The 25,896-nt window shown below is 46.9% G+C and overlaps 1 protein-coding gene across 1 annotated transcript in view; it reads right to left on the bottom strand.

Moving 5' to 3' along the window:
• MMP25 (matrix metallopeptidase 25) overlaps positions 1–25,896 on the bottom strand; it is a 162,907-nt gene that overhangs the window by 76,713 nt on the left and 60,298 nt on the right. The gene's annotated exons all lie outside the window — the stretch shown is intronic.

Genomic DNA, 25,896 nt, shown 5'->3' with positions numbered 1-25,896 from the left:
TGTTTGGATGCAAAAAATGTACTCTGTAGTGACCCTCCTTTACTGATGCTCACCTTGATTCACTACAGTAGGTACTAGAAGGAGGCAAAATGTTCGATATGTTGGTTATTCCTTTAAATTGTATTACTACTGTATACAGTTCGAAAATGTATATTAAAGCATTTTTAAAAGGAATTTTAAAAAAATACATTTTGTTTTTATTACGCCACTCCATTTATCGGAAATGGCAAGGTTACAGTTCACTTAAGTTCATTCACAAGAAGAGAACACAATCAATCAATCTTTCTTGGACGCTTTCTCAAATGTACTGAAGCCACTGAGTGACTGAAACATGCCGCACAAAAAACAAATATCACTTGGAAAAGCTCCATCTGATGCAAAGCGAAAATCAATATCAAGAGCTTCTGAAACACAACAATAAACAGCAGCATGACTTGCCGACCAGAGGACAAGAACAACTTTCTCCAGGGCAAATGAGATGCCAGAGCAAACTGAAGCAAGACGTGACAAAAGGACAAGACCAACAACCTCCAGGGCACATGAGACACCACTTGATCAGGACATGGGCAATGCTGGGTACCCTACCTAGTATTCTCTAAAAAGCACAATTTGCATCATAATTTATCAAAAAACACACCCTTGGGTGCTACTCAGTGTCACCAAAAGAATGAATAGCCATTTACAACTGTGGGCCACTTTTTCATTAGTGCCTGAGCCCATTTTATGGGCCAGTCTGACCCTGCTGGCGACACTGCGCGGTGTCCCCCGTAACTGTTAACAGCATGCTGACAACCTAGGCAGCATTTTCCGTAACTCGGGTAATTCTGCAGTCAATCTCCATGCAAACCCCCATAAACCACGGCTGCATCCCGCTACTCTGCATACGCACACCCCTAACTGCGTGCAAGCACCCTTAAATTCCTGATCGGACCTTACCTTTCTGCAGTAATAACTATGTGATTGGGGCCTTAAGCCTGCTTTCTCATGGCGGTGTGATCCGGAGGTTTGCGTGCCGATTCCCCCGACGGGATGTTGCACAACCAGATCCATGAATACGCTTATTCTTTCATGGTACTGGGAGTGCGATTTATTCGCGCAGGCCGTCCCTCGACACGCCCACGTAATGCCTATTTCTTCCTCATTCTGCATGGAGAATGAGGAATATGCTTGTACCACCCCCTCTTTAGAGCTCTTTGCAGGCCACACCCACACTCTGCATGGAGTCTTGCGCAAGGCACTTAACTGCTCACAGAGGCATGCTGGACCTATGCGAAGTCCCCACAAGGTCCGGAAAAGTCGATTCCATTAATTGATGGAGGGGGTTTTGCACGCGAAGTGGCTCGCAAAGTCCCTATTTACTGTGTCAAAAAATCCCTGAATCAGGCCCATAGTATCTAACGCGCCATAAATTCATAATAACGCTGCAAAATGTATTGTGTTCCATGATATTGTCCCTCGCTCTCGGATGATGCCTTCTCAAGTTCTTCTCACTAGTGCTGCTGTTTCTCCTGTATTCAAAGCTTCATCAGCCACTCTAGAAACATCCTGTTGTCGTCCTCCCGCCGTCGGCTCCTTTTATTCATCCAGCTATGCACGCCACATTATTTGCCCTCTCACTTCTGCAGACCACTTCTGGCCATTTCATTTCACGAGCCTGCTCAAACTTCACTTGGTTCCACCATCTAGCATTACTACTGACCCCACCACACTGATCACCTTCCTCATTCCGGACAACTTTGCCTCCCCCTTCCTCCCATGCCTCGGTTTCATCACTCTCACAAAATCACCTTGCTTTATTTGAATCTCCTCCAGATCATGTGTCTTGTCCTATCTCTCCTCTCAACTTTCCGTGCGCACCTCTATGCTCCTTAATTATGCTTTATGCGGCCCTAACACCCCTAAACCGTGCTGGAGCTGATTTGCTAGTGGGCACTGTGCCTTCAAAGGCACAAATGGACATACCCCTATCACTGAAATGGATGCTGAATGATACACACAGTTGCTCCGAACACTTTTTTGCCAATCTGGTCTTGATGCCCTTGCCAATTGAACATAATAGCATTCACCCCGGGGTTGTGCGGCATACCACCACAGTATACACCAGACAAGATGGTAATAGCTATTCACAAACCGGGGCTCTGTCCGGAGTCTGAATAGTTGTATTTCTTTTTGTTAAATGGAAACAGGCTCTGCGTGCCTTGCGCAAGCTCAATCTTCTGTAGAAAAAACAAGATGGCCACTGCCTTAGAAAATAGAAAAGGGACCATGTCTATTTCTATGACAGTGGCCGGATAGGCAGGAGCAGCGGTGCCAGGAGCCTCAGCAGATAAGTGGGTTGGGGGTGTCTGGGTGGGAGTTGGGGGTTGATGTGTGGTTCAGGAGGAGGACCAGGAAAGAGTGAAGAGCGGTGCTGGAGGGCAAAAATAAAATGGTGCCATCCAGGGAAGGGTCTCGGATGGCTGGTAGAATGAGGGCAGGAAACTGGCTTTTCTAGCCCAAGTTGCCAACCACCTGACTGGTTGAGCGCTTTTCCTCGGTTGCAAATTCCTCCATCATTCTATAAATCTCTCTACCAGTCCATTCTGCCGGGAACCATTGAGTGCAGCAGTGCAGTGCCTTATTCCTTTCTCCTTTAAAAACGTAACCGTCTCACTCAGAGTTAATTTCACTATCAGTCGCAGTTTGATGGTTATTCCTCATCTTGGAATACCTCACTCAGGGGTCACTCAGGACCAACTTGGCTGAGGATCCACTGATGTCCCTGTGTGGGGAGGCCAACTAGCCCCACCTTTGAGCTCTGCAGATGTGTGTTTCTAGCCAGCACCCTTTTTACTTTCAGTGCTTGTTCAACAAATATGCCATCTTTATGTGAAAGAGTTTTCTTCCAATTAACACAGAAAGACTAAAATACTAATTGTTGGTGCGAAAAGCAATTGCCCTTATTCATTTTTATTTAACTCAAGCCAAATTGGAAAGGGTCAAATCATTCTCTTACTTGGGAGTCTCTTTTACAGAAAATCTAAGGGGTATATGTCCCGTAAAGAAAACCAGCTAGTGCTAGGGCGCCAGACGAGGGGGTCGCCTGCAATGTTTGAAGTATGCAGGGCAAGACTCTGTGCAGGTTCTCATTCAGGGGCATTGCCTTGAATCGTGCGCAGTCAGCATTTGCGGCTCCGAACTCTGCGGATTCAAGAACCCAGACCTACTTCCGAAGCCGAAATCAATTCCTGGAGTGCGTTCTCCGGCTCCTGACTACAGCGCACACAGGGAACCGGATCCACAGCTTCTATGATGGTGACTTTAAGCTAAAGAGTCTCTTAAATTGGCTTGTTATTTATTTATTCTATTGGCGTTTTGTATGGCTCCTATACACAGGTGTTTGCAGGTGCCACAAGACAAAAGGGGGGGATGGGAAATCATAAGAATTCAACAACAAAGAAACAGTTATATTCGTCTTGTGACAATCCTACCGTACAAGTGCATGACAAAGCAATAGGTGCAAGGAGGAGGAGGGTAGAGGGGGAAGTGGAGAAGCGGGGTGCCCCCACGAGTGGGGGCGGGCATGTGCTGGTTGGGCCAAGGCCGCAAGTGCCAGGGGAAAGAGGGGAGAGGAGGAGTGCACTGGACAGGGAGGACTAAGTTGGGATAGTCTGGGAAAGGGAACCCAAGAGCAAGTGCTTGCAAAAGATGCTGGGGTATATGACTCTGAAGGGAACAGGCCCAAGTCCATCGGCAGATGGAGAGTTTAGCACTGGAGGTGGAGAGGGAAGGAAGAGGAGAAAGGGAAGTTCTTGAGAAGTTTCTGGAATGTAAGATTTTCCAGTTCAAGTCTAAGGGGGTGGGGGGACAGTTACAGAGGTGCCAGCCGAGAAGAGGGGTCTACCTCCCACTCTCTGCTTGGAGAAACATTTGACCTGCAGAGAGTTGGCTCCAGACTACCGAAGGACTCTGGCTGGAAAGTATTTTGGGAGATAAGGCTGTATGTAGAGAGATGTAATCCATCAGCTACTCTTTCCCGTATGATTATGCCCGAAGCACCCACCAGAAACTCTGCTTGTAAAATCCCCTGGTGAAGTCATATCGGCTGACCTCAATCTTGGTGTGTGGTTTGGTGGACATCGGAACCGAGAATTTAGATAAAGGATATCCTTTCACGCATGAAATGGAAACTGATGAGAAACTGAAAAAGTCCAACCCCGACCTCATTCTCATCTGAAGTCTCTGGGCCAGACAGAGAGATATCCAACTTGGGTTCCTGCGTGTGTCACCAGACGACTAGATTTACTGCCTCACACACTAGAGCACTGGTCTGGTTCATTTGACCACCTCTCCTCTCTGCCCTTTCTGTCAGAACATGCAAGAGACCCTGATCCATTTCACACTTGCTGCCCTAAATATAAGAAAATGCGTCAGTCCGCTTTGCATGGCATTGCCACAGCACGCATCTTTAGACCGATCATTCGGACGTTAACTTATCACCAATAGGTGCTAGATCCAGTGGTAGAAGGCCTCTAGAATGATATGTTTTATGGCTCTAAGTCAGAAAGTGATATGAACTTAGCTAATGTATTTTCTCATAAATTCCGGGGTACTAATCAACTGAAACTGCTCCAAGCATTCAGCAATTTTTGCAATGAATGGCACGTGACATGGGCAGCAGCTGGAAACATGTAATCATTGACGCTGGACTCTGTTATATTCCCACTTAAGCTCTAAGAGATTTTGTTTCACCTAGCTGCTTTTATTTCAGCCTAAGTGCAGGTGGGCATTGAGGCCAGCTGTGCTCGGGATGTGACCATGATGGGTGAAGTGCTGGAGTGCAGGCAGAGAAAGGGAGGGAGAGAGGCAAGTTAGAGGCACCCTGACTCGCTAGACGTCCTCCGCCCCTCTCCTCCCTGCCACCTTGTTACGCAACCCTCCACTGTGCCCCTCTGTATCCTCCCCCTGCTGTATATCTGTTGTGCACTTACCTCTGTAAAGCGCTCCGTTATGCATCTGTACTGGTGTATACCTCTGTAAAGTGCTCCGTTATGCATCTGTACTGGTGTATACCTCTGTAAAGTGCTCCGTTATGCATCTGTACTGGCGTATACCTCTGTAAAGCGCTCCGTTATGCATCTGTACTGGTGTATACCTCTGTAAAGTGCTCCGTTATGCATCTGTATTGCTGTATACCTCTGTAAAGTGCTCTGTTGCTTCTCGGAGCCAGGTCCGTGCTCAATAAATATCATAATAATAATAATACATATCTGCCATTGAGCATAATTAAGTGCGTCTATTTTATTGTACGTCTATATTATGTTACGAACTAGATGATGTGTTTCTACATTTGTATCACTGTAATCATATTTCATATTCCTTTTTCATTATACTGTTCTCCCAAGGTTTTACCTGTGTCTGAGCCTTTTCTGCTGTACATGTTCTAAAAGTTATTTTGTACTACCTGCTGTTTCACTAATGTAACCAACGGCTTGATGCCGCTGGGGTTAGAGCTCTTTATAAATGCCTAACTAAATAAATAAATAATGTCTTTCATTTTATGGCTAGGCCAAAATAAAACGGTTTTATGTGACTAGCCACCTTCGTTGTCCCCCCTTTTGATTTTGTATGACAGACCATTTTTAAATGATAATCTAGAAGGGCTATAATAAAGCGCTTGTTTGTGCACACTCACCAGATCATCCTTCCAGCCATACCTCCAAGTGATTCCTCTAGCACAGGGGTCTGCAGCCAGAGGCTCGCCAGATGTTGTCAACTCTGGCTCCCGCGATCCGTCGCCATTGACTATGCCGCCTAGGCTAATGGGAACAATAGTCCAAAACCTTTGAGAGCCTGGGTTTGTAGTTCCCTGTTCTAGTGTAATACCATAAATTCAAGGTCCAATGCTCCCAACTTCCAGAACATGTCCTTTTTTGACATCGTTGTCATTTTTCTTAGGAGAAAGGGAGAAGGGACTACATCCAAGGATTCGTCACACTAGTAACTGAGGCCAGGAGGAACACTGGCGAACATGGCTCCAGTAAACGTTATCCAAACCTGTCTTAACAAATCACACTGAGAAAAACTACTTTCCCATAATCTAATTTTTCTACATAGGGAAAGTGTGGACTGGACTAAAGAAATGTATTTAAGGATTGGGCAGAAGGTAGGATATGGGGAGGGCCTTAGCAACCCAAAGAAGTGCTTTCCACGTCCCTAAGAAGGCAGTCCAGGGGAAATCACACGCCTCCACCTTTTAATACTCGGAGCAACTGAAAGAAGCATGAACCTCACCCATGCAGCAACGGGACACCCACTGAGAACCCCACTTCTTTCTCAAAATGAAGAGAAACCTGTAAAGGAGAAGCTCATGTCTCCTTCCCTCATAACTGCAAGTACAATGTGGAGAGTCCCCGCTGCAGCCACTACTTCATTACATTGAATAGATGTCCGCCAGGAAAGTGGAAATGGAAGATATGATTTGTACTTTACTCTAGTGAATGACGTGGGAGTGGATCAGGAAGAACTGGCTAGGAAAATAAAGTCAAGGGGAAAAAAAACAAATATGCCTGGGGGGCATCAAATGTCTAAGATTGCAGGCCAATACAGTGGTTAAAGCCCACAAAGCAAGTCATTTGACTCCCCTGCACCTTCATGTGCTAATTTAGCCATTGATTACAGGGCCGGCCTAAGCTTTGGCAGTGCCTGGGGGGGGGTTCAACAAAATGTGCAGACCCACCCACAGCCAGGTCCCTGAGGGGGGTGGAGGGGAAAGTCAAATGTTTAGTTGCTCTGCTAAATAGTGCGCCGCAACGAAACCAGCACTGTCGCTCTTTCTAATAAAGTGCTTAACTCCCAACTCCCATGCAGGAGCGGGGGGGGGGGGGGGGTAATCACTTCAATAGAGTGCGACTGTCAAACCAGCATGGGACGGCTGCCTTTCAAAGGCTGCCCCATGCTGGTTTGATAGCCATGCCAGATTGTAATAAAAAGCACCCTGCTCTCCTGCTGGCGCGCCCAATGACAGTATGAGAGCGGGGTGCATTTCATTACAATAGGGCACATGCCACACCTTCACCCACCACGCCAGCTGGGAGGAGCCCTAAAAAGACTCTCTCTAGCTGGTGTGGCAGGCGGGCTAATGTAGCACCCCAAACTGTGTATTTCTTCAGTATCACATTGGCCCTCATTACGAGGTTGGCGGTAACCCACCGCTGCTACCAGTGGGTTGCAGCCAACTCTGTATTACTGTTACTGCTACCGGGATATCACAAGAGGCAGCGGTACGGTAAATTTCCATTGCCATGGAATCACAAAGGACTCCATAGGGATGGGAATCCTGCAGCACCGGCACTGTTAGTAATGGTGCTTGTGCTTCAGTGAAAAACCTGCCGATAGGGGTCTGAACTCCCAGCAGGTCAGGCCTGCCGGTATTTCAGTGCCCGTATTGGCAGACTCGCAGTGACCCGGTCTGGAAAGGGTGCCGGTAACTTGTTACCGGCACCTGTACTTCCGGACAGGGTCACTTGTAATGAGGCCCGTTGTTTTGTTTGGTTTGTAGGGCAGGAGTGCCGTGTTTGAGAGCCCAAACAAAATGGTGGCTCTCTTGTGAGTGTTCATAGGCCACTTAATTGGAAATAATAGGAGATGTGAAGAATCCTGTGCTCTCCAGCAATCTATAAGGCTGATCCAGCTGGCGCTAAAGGGGTTGATGCACACCCGGTGTAGTTCAGGGTGAGTGCAGGGGAGGACTCAGAAGGCTGCTGCATAGACTGCACAATGATGCAAGCCCCAAGGAAATCCCACATGATCGCAGGCTTTGTCTGCTGCGAGAGCTGAGATGGGATACTCTTTGCACTTCTGTTGAGCGGGTGAGTGCTCAGGCAGCTGCAGAAGTGCATGGGTTCATAGCTGGCAATCATCTTGTGGAGATGCGCCTATTTAAGTGGCTTACTGAATGTTCCTCAAATATCGATCTCCGTCTGCCATTTTGTCCGGTCTAACGAGCAAACATTTTGTGTGCTGAGAAGAATATTATTGTTTGTGCTGCAGACTTAAGGTCAGCCATTTTTGAGGTATTTATATACACATATATTTCAGGATGACAAAAAGTTACACATAGATTACCCTTTATTCGGTAAGATAGCTCAATGAGTTAAATGCTTGTCTTTTGACATCTGCGTTCAACTAGCGGATTAAAAGTGTGAATGCAAGCAGGACGTACTCAGCCCTTCATCCTCACAATGACAATAAATTGAGTCCCATGAAGTTGCGTTATAACAACACCTATCATCTTAGAAGTGAGAGGAATCCTGTATGGTGTGCTTTATAACATGTAATATTATCGTTCACATAATGAATGTGGATATATCAAAGCCACCCCCCATGAAGGATATTCTAGGGGTGTTTGAGCCCACATTACAAAAGGGCAAACTGTGATTCTCCCTCGCGTCCTAAGAGCCTGCTGGACCCTTCCTGCACACTAGACTATGGCAGCTACCACTGACAGATAGCAGGAAATTGCTGAATAGAGAGACTGGGCAGTGAGTTAATATTGTAGAAGAGGCCGTCTCCAGGACCAGTAAACTGGAAAAGGAGAGAAATGCCATTAAACAGTGAGATACAACCTGATTGTGACCCTCCTGAGTGGACACTATCCCAGAGAACAATTTATTTGGCTGTCATTGTTCTCAGTAGAGGGACTCCCACAGTTTTGGCAAATGCCCTTAAACACCATTTTGAAAACCTGGAAAACAGAGCATGCCACATTAACCTGTGCATGTATGGCTGCCAGAGGGAGCAGAAAGGAAAGACCACAATACGTTCTTCATTCTAGTCCTAAACCATCTACTACAATGATCGCTCCGTTTTCATCTGAATATACAGAGAGCACGCCAACTTCAGGCCAGAAGTAGCTACATCTACCTCTATAAAAACAAGAGGAGTGCTTATGCTCGTCTAGGCCCACACCTGTCCTAAGCCTTACTTAGCAGCCAAGTCTGCTTGAGTGGACACAGGTTATTTTTTTTAATTGACATTTTGGATAATAACAAATAGGAACATCTCCCACCCAACCCCCACTTTTCCCCTACTCCACTTTCCCTGCAGTACATGGTTCAAATAACAGTGTTTGATGAAATAAGCAATACCTAAAATTCAAAGTTTCTGAGGATAGTAGGAAATGTTATAGTCACTTTTGAAGAAAGTCCAGCACCATGTCCCAGTCATTGGTAAATTTGGATTGTTCTCCCTATATGGAGTATGTCATTCATTCGAGTGCCACAAAATTCCAAGACTTCACAAACCATTTTGGTAATGTGTGGTGAATTCTTTGATCTCCAATTTTGAGCAATCACCAAAAGTGCCGCTAGCTGAAAGATGACAAAGGCTTTGCACTTTTGCTTGGAGCTGTGTCTCAGATCTTCTTCGACAAAAACCATTATACAGGATCTAAGAGTTCTGGGCCCTTGCAGGGCAAACATTTGCATCATATGGTTATTTACCTATTCCCAATATTTCTTCAGCGGGCAGCACCACCAAATATGCACCCAATCCCCAATCGCTCCACATTCACGCCAACACCCATCTGAGACAGACGGTTTCATTTTATGTAAGAGGTCTGATGTAATGCCATTGAGTCAATACCTCAGACCAGAAGTCCCAAACTTGGATAGACCTAGTATATTTGGGTATGTCCTTCCATAAGGCATTCCAATCAGCTTCTGATAGCGGCTTGTGGGGGTGATGTCAACCATGATTTTGTATAAGCTGGAAATTAGGGGTGTATTACCTGGTTTGGAGCTTACACATTTTTCAGATGGGGTTAAATCTCTTACAGCAGCTTTCTTATATGGGGGAGCCAGTATCCAGTGCCTGACCTGAAAATACTGGAATCCGGCAGATTCCTGGAGCCCCATTTCTGACTTACATTGTATGAAGGATTTAGGCTCTTTACCCTGTAGTCTAATACAGCCTGCCTGTTTCCAATCTACAAGTGCGTGAGGTTCAAGGCCTGGTGTGAATTGTGGATTATGAAATAAAGGTGTAAGAGGTGAAGGGAAGGTCGTGAGGTGGCATTTCTTAACTGCTGTGTCCCACACTTCCTCGACCTGTTTCATGATCACAAATTTACGAGCTGCGACCCACCTAATGCCCTCTCCATCGGGACCCATCTTTTCTCAGAATTTTCCGCACACCAGTCTTTCATGACCCAGATTTTTGTAGTCTTATAATATTTGAAGAAGCTTGGCAGACCTAGACCCACCCCCCACCCCCCATAGCTGTGGGGATCATTAACGTGCTCAAGGCTAGCCATGGGGATTTGTTATTCCAGATACGTGAAGTGATCCCCCTGTTCAGTTTTTGAAAGAAGGAGTGGAGGACCCAGATTGGTAGTCCTTAAAACATATATAGGACCCTAGGCAAAGTGACCATTTTTAGAGAGTTGATTCTGCCCAACCAAGAAACTGAGCGCAGTCCCCATTTTGACAATTGACCTTTGACTTCTTTTAGCAACCAGGGATAGTTGGCCCCATATAACCCTTCTAATGTAGGCATTATGGTTACACCAAGTAATTTAATCCCTGCCTGCACCTACACAAATTGCATATGTAAGCATAAACGTTGTAGTTCCTCTGCGGCGAGGGATAGATTTAGAATTTCCGATTCAGTGACGTTTATATTTAACCCTTCAACAGAACCAAACATTGCCAGTTATTGTACCGCTGCTTGCAAAAAAGAAAGGATTCAAGGCTAGGAGCAGCATGTCATCTGCGTAAGACATTATTTTACATGGGACACCATCGAAGTCCATCCCGTGGATAGTGTCCGTCTGTCTAATCTTGGCAAGAAGTGGTTCTAGATGCAGAGCATATAGGAGCGGGGAGGGTGGGCACTCTTGTTTGGTCCTGCGTTCTAAAGCTATGGGGGAGGATAGTTGCCCGTTGATGAGTAGTCTGGCAGTGGGATGAATATAGTTGACCTGTATATTGTTTATACATTTTTGACCAAATCCCATCTTTGCCAAGGTTTGAAAAAGGAACGACCACTCGACCCGGTCAAAAGCTTTCTCTGCATCTAACAATGGGACAACCGCTGTTCTGGGTTTCTTTTCCACTTTCTCCAAAATATGGCACGTTCTCCTGATATGTCATGGGTGTGACGTTGTTTTATAAAAAACAGATTGGTCCAGGTGTATTAATGAAGGTAGAAGGTCATCAATCCTGTTGGCTAATATCTTGGTATACATTTTTGCATCCAAATGTATTAAAGCTATTGGGCGGTATGACCCGCAACTACACAGATCTTTGCCTGACTTGGGAAATAACACCAGTTGCTTCCTCCATAGTGGGGGGGGGGTAAAACCTGAGTGTACAAAAGAATGATATAGGTAGGTTAGTCTAGGCACCAATATATTCCAGAAAGATTTTATAAAACTGTGCTGGATACCCATCTGGGCCTGGTGATTTGTTTAACAGAAGATTACATGTGACCTTGAAAACCTCCTCCTGGGTAATATCTCCTTCAAGCAGCTCCCTATCTGCGGGCGTTAACTGGGGAAGGGTAACTGCATCTAAGTATGATTTTTGGGATAATGGGTCAGATAATTCCAAATGATACAAGTGCATATCAAATGTGTGGAATTGTGCATTAATGTGAGGGTTTCGGTAACCATCTCTCCCGAGGGGCGTCACATCGATTGTATAGTCTGAGCTCTGATTCTTTTGACAGAGTTGTCTAGCTAAAAGACGATCTGTCTTATTGGCTTTCATATAATGTTTGTTTAAAATACAGCAGGGATTTTCTGCTTTTTTACTCTGAAATAGATTTAACATGCCTGCCATCCTACTAAAGGCTTTTTGTGCAGATGGCCCCATATTTGTTGCCATATTCTTTATTGCGCGCCGTAAGTCTTCATCTTATTCTATTTCAAAAGCCCTTTTCTGATTAAATCTAATGGCCCCTTCATCTATCAAAACCCCCCGTAAAGTAGCTTTGAAGGCGTCTCATTTCACATTCACCCCAGTCTTCCCAGCTGCATTGAGGTAAAAAAAATCCCCTATCTTCTCTTCGATCTTGTCTCTAACTACTTGATCCCCAAGTAACTCGAGTGGAAATCTCCAGGCCCATAAACTTTGTTTCCCTAGTGGAATATCCAGGTCTATGGCGATCGGAGCATGGTCTGACAGCGCTATAGTACGGCATGACTTGCTTGACATTAGCCTAAAAGTGGGATTGAAGCCCAGGCATATTCTATCCATGAGAATGAGCGATGGACATGTATGTAAAAGGTATATCATTTTTGATCCTCCAGTCGCCGGCATCTACCAGGGACATACGGGTGAATTTCTGTTTTAAGGTGTTAGAAGTAGGAGATTTGGCATAACGTGTGACCGTGCTCTGATCTCGAGTAGGATCCCATGCCATATTAAAATCTCCCAGGAGAATTATTTTGCCTTCCCTGAAAGCCTCTAAGTTTGTGAGGGTCGTTTTTAAAAAGCCTTCCTCGCCCACCTTGGGGGCATATATATAGACACCACTGTTAATGTCAAGGGACCCAATTCCATAATTGTGAAAACATAGCAGCCTTCTTTGTGGGCCTTAGTACAGAGTACTTTGATTTGAAACCCAGCTCTGAGTGCTAGAAGAACACCCACCAACTTCCCCTCAGCATTTGCTTATAAAATAGTTGGATAGTGTCGTAAGCAGAGTTTGTGCCTGTCTAAGCTGCGGGTGTGAGTCTCCTGAAGCGCACCAAGTCTGGTTGGTAACACACCAGAAAGCCCTCCAATGTTCTCAGTTTGATCAGGGATTTCAGGCCCTTAATAGTTGACATAAGTCACACTTGCATTGGTGGGGCCTTCAATACAGCATACCAATGTCTGATATTACATATATGCTTAACAAACAACCATACACTGTGGTTCCCCCTCCCCTAACCCCCTACCCCTCCATTTAACGTCTCCAACCTTGAAACCAATGGTCCCCCCCTCCCTCGAAAAGTCCCCTGGCATGAGCCACAGTACCTAATGTAACCTGGGGTGAGAACCCTCAGCTGTGAGTCATTATTTTCCCCAGGGTAAAGTGCAGGGTCTCCTAAAGCCCCCATATATTATCTGAACAGATAAGGTCCAAGATGTCGAGCTCTGTCTCTGTTAAATTTGAATGAGCCCTTCTTTCCCCATTGCACCAATTTCTCCACCGCTGCATTTGCTCTATGTAGTTGCCTCAGGGTTTGGTCCTCTTGGACAGGTTTTCTATGTGTCTCTGTTTCTGCGCCCTTGTCGATCACGTGAAGACCATTCCCAGAGTTTGAATTGTCTGGTGGACTGATTGTTCGTACCTTCCAACGGACCCGCTGTTGCATCTTCTTCAATCTGAAGTAACGCGAATCCAGGCTCTCGGGAAGTTATTCTATGCTATCGACCATCCATAGAAAAGGATAAACAGGATAGAAAAGTCCATTTATATTTCATCCCACGTGACTGTAGTGTTTTTACTACCACTTCCATGTCTCTGCGATTTTGAAGGGTAGTTTGAGAGAGGTCCTAGTACAGCTGGATTTCAGACCCGTTGTACGTTACTGGTTCGAGTTCCTCGCCTCTTTGAGGATTTGTTATTTTTGTGGGTACAGTGCACACACAGCTAACACATTAAGGGCGGGTACCCAGTACAGATCATCTCGGTCCCATCCTGTGGTCTAGGGGGATCCTGCTGGCCTCCTCTTCTGCGATTAAATCTGCAAAGATGTGCGTTACTGTGTCTTTTCATTCTGTGCCTGATACCGTCTCCGGAAGATTTTTAATTTGAATGTTACAGCGCCTAGATCTGTTTTCCAGGTCCTCGCAGTGGATTTCAAGATTATGAGTGACCCTAACTAGGTCTTCCAAGGCAGTGGGCCTCATTACACGGTAGGCGGAGAACCATGGCGCTATTAGCGCCATGGTTCATGCCGGTAAAATACCAGCATCGCCTTGGTGGAAAGGGGAATTACCACCCCATTCCAAGGATGGCGGGGCGGTAATTCCCCTTTCCACCATTGCCCTTCCCCATTCCCATTTTTGCCCCACAGGGCATAATGGGAATGGGGAAGGCGCTAATTACGCCACCGCAAATTGCGGTACCTTAATTAGCTCCCTGGCTCCCTTTGCGGGTTGGTTTTTAACGCCTGCAAAAAGCAGCCGTTAAATTCCCCAACCCGCAAAGGGACCTCGTAGTAAGGCGGTAAGGATTTACTGGTACCGGTAAAATACCGGTACCGGTAAACCCTTACCGCCTACCGTGTAATGAGGCCCAATGTCTGATTGCTTGCATTCTTGGGCGAGTTCCTGTATGGCCCGTTCATTTGAGTAAACCCGCTCTCCCAGGGAAGATATGTCTTTACTAAAGTCAGCTGGTGAGTGCCTAATGTCCAACGTGAACATGGAAAATTGAAGTTGAAAGGACGCAGAGAAAATGTCCTTGAAATCGTGAAAGCTTTTTGCAAAGTCATCTTTTGAAGCCACCATGACTGAGTCCACGTTGCGTGATTCCAATATCGGATTAGCTTGTGAAGTGCGTTGGGTTAAGGCACTGCATAGTCTTTTGCCCAGAGTTTCGGCAATGGGTTATTTAACGTTTGGTGAGCCTGGGAATGCTTGCTTTTGCCTCTCGGCGTGTGCGTGGTACAGCAGATAGACCGCTAGATGAGATTGTGCCAATGCCAGCGCCAATCCGTTGAGATAGAACCTCTCTCCACCCGCATTGAGTGCCCAAAAAGCAGACGTGACAGAGTTTATCTTGGTCCAAACTTGCCACTCACTCCAGCTTTCTCCCCACTGCGGAAGCTCCTCCAACCGTACATTCAGCACCCCTATCCAGTGTTAGAATCCCACACTAGGGCACACTTCTGCGACAATGGTGTCAATGGAGAGCTATGGCTTTCCCGGTCATCCCTCCACAGTTTGGGTTGTTTTACGGTCACTTATCCCGAGTGTCTTGGGAGGCCTCCAGAGATAAATCCATACAGAAGAGAGATCTAAGCAAAATGGGGGCTGAAGGGCCCACGTTAACTGGCTTCTGTCGCAGCACGTACCACATGACGCTATTGAGGGATCATTTTAAAGTGTGCCGCTCCCGACGGATCTGGCCTTATTGCGTGTAACAAGAAGTGTGCATGCTATGTGAGTGGGGAGGAGGTGCCCCCTCTGCGTCTTACTCTGTTCTGCCAGCATCCCTTCTTCAGGGTCATTTTCCGGTCCGGATGTTGTAGAGGAGGTAGGAGCGCCTGCAGGACACCACTCAGTCAGGGAAAAGCTACAGGGCTCCAAGGCCGATGCAGCCACACCTCTCTGGTGCATCTCTTATCTCCTGGGATGCTGTGCCCACGGCCCCACTAACAGAACAGCAAAATTCTGGGTTTTGGTAAAGATTTCCCTGCACTGAGATCACGGGTTTGCCATCTGCCTAATATTTTGTTGTTGCCTTGAAACGGAGCTCACGCTCGCATGTCTTCACAGTGTGGCGGCCATCTTGGAATCTCAGGTTTTTCTTTTAATACAATGTAACCAAAGCTCTCAGTGCCCTGGAGCAGTTCCCTCCTTTCTTAAAGGCAACCTCTGAAACAGATGGGTGTTCTCTTTGGCCCCTTACACTTGGAAAAACCCAAGGTGACCCAAAACAACAATGTGTTGGCATTTGAGGATTCCAGCATGTTGCATGTTTTCATCAAGGAGCTATTACAAGAAGAAATGGCTGTGAGTGCGCAGCTCCTAATAACACAGGGTGAGGAGTAACCTTATCTGGTGCGCTGCTAGAGCAGCCCACATGCCTTCTTCTCTGGGGAATCCCACACACTTCTTAATGTTACCCTTTGGGCATCTTCTAGCTTATGCTGATTATTTTGTGCTTGTTGGTCAATACCTATCTATTAATAGAATGGTTTCACGTGTTTCAATCATGGCTATTTTAACCGTGGTGTTTTCACCTGGCTGTTTTTGGTGGGTTTATTTTAATGGGGGATTCCCCCCAATCTCCATCTAACCCACCCCCACCACCTCACCCTGCCACCCCCGCCCCAAAGCCCCTACTCAAACACACACTATATATATATATTTTCACTGTATTTACACCCCAGCCGATTTTGGCGATTTTATATATATATATATTCGCCAAAATCGGCTGGGGTGTAAATAAGGTGAAAATTGATTCGATTAAAACATGGTCCACAAATATAATATAAATGAGTTTGTCTATTAAAGGAGTAAAATATTATCTGATAAACTAAGTTTTCTAGATGGTTAATATTGCTGTTTATAGCGATCATCATATGTTAACCAATAACTCGTTTGCACATTATGGTAAAATTTAAGTGGAGTTTGCTGTTTTCAGTGTTTGTTTTGTGACAATTGTTGGTTGATTACCAATTTTTAGGTCACACAAAAATATGGACTGTAGTGATTTTTAGTGTTTACATTTTTTTTTATTGTACAAATGTACCTATAACAGGGGTGCTAAACGCATGGCCCACAGTTGTGTCTGAGCATTGCAGCCCCTTCCTCTGGCCTGCCTCTATTTAAACTATTTCCTTCACATCAAAACATTTCTGGGGGTATTGAAAAAACCCTTTACCTGAAAAGTGAAAGTAGGATAGTCAAATTTGAGCCAAGTCACACATTCCACAAAGCCACCTAGTAGCCATCACTGGAACTTCACCACCATGTCTGAGCCACATCCTCAAGGCATTGTGGGCATGCAGATGATCCCAAATGCAAGCCTTTTCCTCCAGGAAATTGTCTTTGTCTTAGAGGGCAGTGCTACTTTATACATAGCTTAATCAACCCAAGACAGACATCTGCAAGACTGTCAGGACAACTACATACCTGATTTCAACCGTATATGGGATTATCAGTGCAGTATAGTTCTGACAGCACTGGGGTTAGGGCATGTATACCAAACACCAATAAAGTTCTGGTTGGTTTAAAAAGGCTTGCAAAAAATCTTTCGCCTGAATTGTGAAAGTAGGATAGTAAGTTGAGCAAAGTCACAGCTGCTGAAAGTTCACTCAACTCTATTTGTTTCATTCAAAAAGGTATTAATTGTAACCATTTAAGTAGCCACTAGATGGCAGTGTTGCCTCATGAACACACCGTAGATTCGCGTAAAAAGGGTGACTTAAAGCAATATGTAGTAAAGGCAGTCTACAGATAAGTGATGTACCTGCCACTATCATTCCCTAAACCGGTATACACTATTAACCACAAGAAGTAAAACTATTCCCAACGGATAATAGAAAACTATGGACATTAAGTAAGGAGCCTGTCCAACTCTAACAGTGAAACCAGCAGAACAGTGCTACAGGGAGGACCCCTAATATTATTACCACCTCATTCGAAGAGGAACATTAAGGTAAAACTGTGCATCGTTTAATAGTAATTTGCATGGGTGCATAAAGGTATGGATTACAAAAGTATGGTATCTGCTTTGAAGGTGAAATGCATTTTTACCCATCTGAAAGATAGCCCCAGCGGGAATGGAAATTCCTTTTTTAAAATAGGGAGTCAAATCTTATCTGGAGCCACGAGTGGAGGTGATGGCAAATGCAATCGGTCTCCGATCCATGATGTACATAAGTCAAGTGCCAAGTGGGCCGGTGCTAGCCTGGGCCCTGCCCCGTCAGAAAAAGCCTCTCCTGTTCAGCCTTAATGGTAACGCTGCCCCTCCTCAGCTGGTCAGGGGCCGCGCCACCATTAAGGCTGAGAAGGCGAGGCATTGTCCCCATGCCAGGCAAGTCTTTAGAAAATAAATGCAGAGATCAGCACGTTCTCCTGGGCAGAGGGTACTGAGCTCTACAAAAGGCTGCCTGGCACGGGTGCCTGTAGCCCATTGAGCCGGGCTCGTCAAGGGGCGTGGCCTAATGAGCCGGCAGGCGACACCCCGCCATGAGGCCACACCTCCTTAATGAGCCCCACTTAAGGCAGTGCAAGTGCCCGTGATTTAACTCTGCAATTGAAAAATTGCAGGGAGCATTGGCAACCTCAATTCTTGTTTTTAAAACGTTCTTGGGGCACATCTGATGGCTCTGTGTCACACACCATGCTCCCATGGTGGGCATGTAACCAGGCTCGAACTGGCCAATAGGGAAATGCCCAAACCGAAAACACAAAATGCTAGTGTGGGACAGTCTTTTTGGTGAAAGTGGGCCATTTTTTTGGCCCATGTGCGCCGGTTTGATGAGTTACTTCACCATGCGGCTAGTAGGTTTTGATCAGTGTTGCTGAATAAACATTCTTTAGAATGCACAGTTGGCATCACATTTTATCAAAAACCTCCCCCTTGGGTACCACTCAAGCAGTCTGTCACAATGAATTGCCGTTTTGGGCCACTTTTTCATTGGTGCCCGAGACCATTTTATGCCCTAGCCCGACACTGTATGTGACACTTTAAAAAAATATATCACTTTTTAACTGTGTAAATCCCATTGCTCAATTGAAGTGAGCACAAACTACAGCCCCCAGAATGCATATTTTGTTAAAAGAAAAGCCAAGCCTGGAAAGAAGGTTGTATTATCTGGTCACTACTTGAAGAAAGACAGCGTGGCATCTGATTAAACACAATTCCCTCTCATTGGTTCCCACTCTCTTTATTCACTCTGTCCACCTAGGGTTATGCCCATTGTGAAGCCTGTGCAGGACTGGGGCGGAGGCATGACGCTTGAAATGGTGAAGCGTGACGGTCACGTGATTTGGGGGACGTGAAGTTGCCGCAGGAAGTAAAAACTATGAAGTGACCAGCGCTGCCAAAATGAAACAGACAAACATGTCTGACTGCAGTGAATCCTGAATTCCTTGTAAATAACAGGTGGTACCACCAGCAAGCTGAAGGGTGCTGAGTCATCAACCTTGCGAGGATGACAAGCTGAGCCAGCCCTTACAGACTATACACATGTGTGTGCAGGTTGCAGCCAGATGTCAGCATTTCGCCTCAGATCCCTGGAGACCTGCAGCCGGCATAAGTCATTGTTTCTCTTCTTTAACATAATAGTAATGTGCACGCAATGTAACAGCAGAGTGAGCACTTTCTGAAGGACAGGCTATCAAGCAGCGTGGAAAAAACGACCTGCCATCTTTGTTTATTTGTATTTTTTACGTATTGGACGGCCTCAAGCATCTGCAAACAGAATTCAGAGGGCAGCAACACAGTGTGCCCTGATAACTCTGTTTCCAGAGGTAACTATTAAACACACCTCACACCCTTTGGAAAGGTCTTCCAGAGATCCCTGCTAATAACACGAGTTTCCCGCCACTACACAATGTTCCTTTAAAGATGTGTCCCCCCCCCCCCCCCATTGCATGCAACTTGGGGATGCACAACACTTCTAGTTGCGATCATTTACCCACTGAGTTATCAGTATTGAAATGAAAATGAGTCTTTGACTGAAATAATATCTGCCTTTGTTGAGCCCCCACATAGTATTGTGGCAGTAATCACGGAAGCCTCCACCCCTGCAGTGCCAGGTCACAGATGAGCTGTTCCATTCCAGATTCCTTCAGGTTTCAGGCACCCCCGCAAACCGGTGAACAGTCTCCGCATCACGACATCTGCACCACGGGCATCTGGTCACATTGTTAGGACACCCGCACCCCAGTAGAAGAGTGGGTGCAGCACAGTGTTGCCATGACACCGGAGGGCCGCAGTTGTAGTCAAGGGAACACAAGAATCATTATGATGGACATTTCTAGACTCCATTTCATTGTTGTGGCTGTGGAAAGTTCTAGAAAAATATCCTGCTGCTCGGGAGTGGCAAGTATTTATTTGTATATTTTGGTGCTTTTAGGACATGCCGGTGCATGCACCATTGCTCCACAAGGCATGTATGTAACAGCAGCTGATTCTCCCGCTCCACACAGCAACTGTATACAAGAAACAATTCCAAATCCTCCGGAGGGGCTCCAATGCTCATTCCTTCAAGCTTGAATAAAACTTCACAGCTGCAAATATTTAAAAGGAGGGTTTGTTAGACAGCTGCAATCCAACAGAAACAGTTGGCCCAAATACAAGCTGCCAGGCTCTGCCCTTTTCTGCTGGCTGCAAGATCCCCCTGCAGGCTCCGTATCCGTTTGCCGACGCACATTCTTTTCAAAATAATTTTCTACGAAGAAAATACTTTGAAAAAACACATTTAAATGTTTTTTTGTATTTTGGAGGCTCCCCGCCAAACCCCTCCTTTCCCTATACTATGACGCCTAACCCATATCCCTCCCCGACCCGTTTAAACCCCTTACCTCCATACATTTTGCTGAGTTTTTTTGAAGTCACTTCTTCATAGAAAATTACTTCAGAAAAATGTGCGTCGGTAAAACAATGCGCTACCCCCCAGCATTATTGGATTACCATACAATTGAATGCAGAGTGCACTTGAAAAAATGCATATGAATTTTGTAATCCCCTTCCAGTTAAGTGCTTCAAACTCAAGTGATTTCATTCTCGCTTTAAAGAAAGTGTGGGCCATGAAACGCTGTACCACTCCTCATTTTAACAATATTGTGTACTTTTCCCACTGCTTCTGAAAAATAGAAGCAGATTATCAGAAGCCTCTCGTGAGGTTTACAGCAGCGGCCCCATCACAGAGCATGAAGATCGCGAGATGGAGTTTCAGAGCTTAGCGGCTAGTTAAGAGAATGCTGATCCACCAAGTTTCTTCCTTGTTTATCGTTTAGGTTCCAGGCTAATGTTGCTGGATCTGAGTGTTCTGGTCGGCTGGTAAATGGTGATTTTCTTTAGTATGAATTATTCTCCTTGGCTGTGGATTGCTATGTGTGTTATGCACATTGTTTTTAATGTAATTCATTTTTTGACTGGCAGCCAATGTAGGATCTTTAGCGCTGGAGTGATGTGTTCCCTTCGCAAGAGATTGAGTAGAAGTCTGGCTGCTGTATTCTTTATATGGTTTAAGTTACTTACCTGTAACTATTGTTCTCCAGCATGAGTCTGGCATGGATTCACATGCTCATGAATATTCCCTGTCAGGCTGGAAATCCTCGGACAAAAGAAAAAACAGTTTCACTTTCACTTTAAAACTGTATTTTTCTCCTCTAAACCAATCACTGTCGTCTGGGTCATACTTCCCCCATCCAATGACAGTCCTCTCCCTAAGCTACACCCCTGGTGGCCATCTTCAGATTTGGTAAGCACGTAAAGTGGACGTATGAACCAAGAAGAGCCACAGAGAGGAAGGAGGGAAGAAGGGTTCACATTTGAATCCATGCCAGACCCATGCTGGAGAACATTAGTTACAGGTAAGTAACAAACCTTCTCCAGCATGGGGTCTGGCATGGATTCACATGCTCATGAATAATGATTACACAGCAGCACATATACACAACCATGGGAGGTGGCAAGGCTCAACAGAAGCAATAACACACTCACCTCTGGAACAGACTCATCTCAAGCAAACATATTGCATAGCACCACTTGGCCGAATCTGGACTCCTCCCTGGAATCCCTGTCGACAGAGTAGAACCTTGTGAAGGTGTGCGTGAACCTCCACATAGCAGCACTGCAGATGTCGAGCAGTGGCACACCAGAGAAAAACAATGTTGCTGCTGCGATGGCTCTGGTGGAGTGGGTTCTCGGTCGGCCTGGCAGCGGCCTGCTCGCCAGTTGATGACAGTGCATGCTGCAGCTGGAGAGCCACCTGGTGATGGAAGCCTTGAATAAGGCTTAGAAGTCTTCTGAAAATCTTTGTACATGTCACATAGAACTTCAAGGTACGATTCTCGTCCAGCGAATGCAAGGTCCTCTCCGCTGGTGATAATGGATTCGGGAAGAAGGCAGGTAACACCAAAGGATCATTGAGGTGGAATTCTGATGGAACCTTTGGTGAGCCAATCCAGCCTTGGCCAAGGAGAACAAATAGGGTATAAGCTAAGGGGCTGTGAACTGCAGAGGCCTGATCTTCTGAGTCCAGCACCACACAGAGAAATGCTTCAATTTATGGCTGTAGCATTTCAACATTGACGAGGCTCTGGCTGTGGCCAGGATCCCCCTACATTCCGTTTGTAAAGCATAACCTCCAAACTCTAGGGCTGCAGGAGCCATGCCCTCAGGTTCAGCGAACCAGGGTCGTGGTACAGAATTGCCTCTGCCTCTCTGGTGAGAAGGGTTGGGAACAATGGCAGCCTGATGGATGGGGCCACTGAAAGATGCAGCAGGTCCAGATACCATATCTGCCCTGTCCATGTTAGGGCGATGAGTATTATCTTGCAGTGGTACTGTCTGAGTGTGTTGATCACACGTAGCATGGGTGGAAACAGAGGAAAAGCGTACAGGAACCATCCCTCCCAAGGGAACAAGAATGCCTCCCCCATGCTCCTCGGCAGAGGGAACCTGCTGGCGAACCTCTGGCACTTGGCGTTCATCCCCGTTGAAAAGAGATCAATCTGGGGTTTGCCCCAACTGTCAAACTGAAGGTCCACCTGGTCCTGGTGAAGCTCCTGTTCGTGGCAGGAACGCAACTCCCTACTGAGCGAGTTTACAATGGTGTTCTTAATGCCCGCCAGGTGATAAGGGGCGAGGAACATGCCCTGTCGAATGGCCTGAGCCACAGATCCTCTGCTTCCCTGGAGAGTGCTGGAGAGCGGGTCCCCCATTGCTTCCAGATGTAGCAAATGGTGGTGGTGATGTCTGTGAAGGACCTCACCACCTTGCCCTTCATCGACGGCAAAAAAAGACTTGAGGGTCCAGAATACGGCCCAAGTTCCAGGACATTGATGTGGAGGCTCTTTTCCTCTGGTTGTCAGAGGCCTCTGACGTGCAACTGTCCGGTGTGGGCTCCCCATCCTTCTAGAGAGGCATCTGTGGTGACTGTCTCCTGGTAAAACGTAACTTTAAACAGAGTCCCCTGGACAAGATGTGGTCTCATCCCTCAACGAGGAGTTCCATTGGGCATTACAGTTGTGGGGTGTATCTTGTCTGCAAAGGCCCCAGATACCTGCATCCACCTCACATCCAGGAACTCCTGAAGAGGTCTCATGAAGTCTGCAGAGGTGGATAAGGCTGATGCAGGAGGACATCATGCCCAGCAGCGACTTGATGGACTGCACCGTTGCCGTCCGTGCCGATGTCAAGCGCTGCACTTTGCCTAGTATTGCTCTCACTGTCTCCTCCAAGGGAGACTCCAAACACGTCACTGTGTTGAGTCGGGCACCTCCACAGCACGTCCTGAGAAGGCATCAAGCAGGACTTAGTATAGTTTATGGAGAACCCCAACTCTGTCAGCAGATGTACGGTGCTCGATGCATGCTCGCTTGCCAGAGTGCGTGAGCGGGAACGCACCAGCCAGTCATCCAGGTAAGGTTATACGTGGATGCCTTGTAGACGAAGATGAGTCGCCACTGGTTCCCGGCACTTTGTAACGACCCTTGGGCCAACTTCAGGCCAAAGGGCAGAGCCTTGACCTGGTAGTGCTGACCCTAAACCACGAATCGTAGGAACGTGCAGTGTTTCTTGTGAATGGGGATGTGGAAGTAAGTATCGTCTAGATCCCAACAACGCCAGGAAATCCCTTCCTCCAGTTGGCTGAGCACATGCTGCTACTTGACCATCCGGAAAGTACTTGTTGATGACGCAGATCCAGAATCAGCCTCCAACCCCCTGTCTTCTTTCGAACCAGAAAGTATCTGGAATATACTACAGAGCCATGGAGGCGCTGGGGGACGGATTCTATCGCCCCTTTCTGTAACATGGCCCGCACCTCTTGCAGAATCTGTGGTCCGTGTTGTTCTTGTAGCAGTATTGGCAGAATACGAGGACACCTGCGTTGGAACTCTATGGTGTACCACTGTCCGAGAGCATCCAGCACCCATCTGTCCTTGGTAGACTTTTTCCACATACTGACAAACATCAAGAGCCGGCCTCCCACTGGGGTGCCTAAGGGGGGGGCCTGAGCCACACCAGTTCAGGCCTGCTTGGGGGCTGGAGCTCTGCCCTGCGGGCGGTGCCGGCGCTGTCATCCGCTGCCTTGAGAGTGACCCCTGTACGCGTGAAGGTTCCCTGTACGGGGTAGTATAACCCTCGGAAGATCTGCCATGTTTTCCTCTGGATGAAAAAAAGGATGACAGCGTCATTGCTGTAAGGTTCCCAGTGAGCGTGCTGTCTCTGTGTCGGCTTTACTGCTTGCAGAGACTCATCAACTGCCTTGCCAAATAGGGTTTCCCCGTCAAACGGCATATCCAGCACTTTAACCTGAACGTCCTGGCGGAAGTTTGTTGCCTTCAACCAACCTTGCCGACAGAGGGACACCCCGTTTCCCATCTGGCGGAAACCCATTTCTGCGATGTCCACTGCGACTGTGACAGCGTTGTCCAAGGCCACTTCCCCTTCTTGAAAAGGTACTAGCGTCTGGACCTTCTCATCGTCGGGCGGCAGGAAGTCTAGGATTGGACCCAGCTTGTACCATATTTCCCGGTCATATGACAAAATAGCTAGGGCATCAGCTGCCTTGATGGCAGAAGCTGCTGTATAAATGATCCTCTTGCCCATTGCATCCAGCTTCTTCCCCTCCTGGTCTGGAGGTACTATGGCTGCCGACAATGGATCCACCGAGCGCTTCCTGGCTGCGGCCGAGGCCACTGAGTCAGGCGAGGGCTGAGACCTTAAGCACCTGGGCGCTGAATCCGATACCCTGTACTTTTTCTCCAATCCGTCACGCTTGGGCGGGGCCATACTTGGGTTCTTCATTAGCGCCAGGCCTTCCTCCCAGATGTGGTCCAGGAAGGGAACGGACATGATGGCCTTTCTTCTTGACTCGCGCCGCTGGTATAGATAACCTTCCTTCTTAGTCTCCTCGGGAACCAACTGAAACAGCTCAGAGGCCCTTGACATCATGGAATGAAAGGATTCAGCTTTGTCCAGTGGGGAAGCCCTATGGGGCTCGTCCATGTGTGATGTTTTGCCATCAGCGGGGACAAAGTCGTTGTTCTCGCCAGTGCCTGATGCTGTGGTAGCTGTATTTGTGCCTGTGTCCATGTGCAGAGCCATGGCTCCGGGTGGGGTCGTGTCCCAGTGAGGTGGTGGTAGTAGAGGGATCGGATGACACTGAGGGCCAGTGCCCCGTTAAGACTTCCTCTTCTGAGGGACGGGCTATACCTAAGAGGTTCTTGTGGGTCCTGTGCAGGCCCGGTGCCGGGGGCATCCTCTGCTGGATTTCAGTGACCAGTGTGTGCAGTGCCGTTAGAATATCCAGCGACACTTCCCTCGGTCTACGGGTGAAAGTGGCCAGTGGTGTAGGGCCTAGACTGATGTTAGGATGGATTTCTAACTCTGCCCTGGCAGGCACAGGTTTAGGAGGCCACCCTAGTTTAGTGGAACAGGGGAACCTTCTGGACAAGCCAGACCAATCTAGGTAGCGTGGCAGGAAGTCAAGACTAAGTCTCAGGAGGAGTGAGAGTGATAGGAAGCCCACCATGAGCACACACGGTAACAAAGCACAAATTACTCTTAGACAAGTGTATATGAAAAATATCTATACATGTATTGTCGGGAGGACCAATTGACACAAGTAAACTTTAGGTATATAAAAACAGTTGACCCCCAAATATCTACAAGATAATATATATACACAATACATTTCCTAATGCCACAAAGGAGTAAAACACAGCCACAACCTTCAAGGAGAAGGATGTGTTAACACACTAGAAGAATTAGACAGTTCCTCTGAGTCGTTCCCTAACTTTCAAGTCCAGCTCTAAAAAGTTGGGAGCCTTGTGCTCAACAGTACAGTTGTGCGTACAAACGCACGATCACGCAGATGGAACAAACAGCGAGTCTTCTTGAAGGGGCTGTAGTGAGTCAGGAAGGGGCTTGAGGTGATGAAGAACCGGTTCCCACTATTCAAGTAGGATCTGCCCTTGGCAGCAGAACAGTTTTCAAAAGGTGGGA

Source organism: Ambystoma mexicanum, chromosome 3p (genome assembly GCF_040938575.1).
Source record: "Ambystoma mexicanum isolate Mex_15411 chromosome 3p, UKY_AmexF1_1, whole genome shotgun sequence".
NCBI classification, from domain to species: Eukaryota; Metazoa; Chordata; class Amphibia; order Caudata; family Ambystomatidae; genus Ambystoma; species Ambystoma mexicanum.
This window is presented reverse-complemented; position numbering and strand designations above follow the sequence as displayed.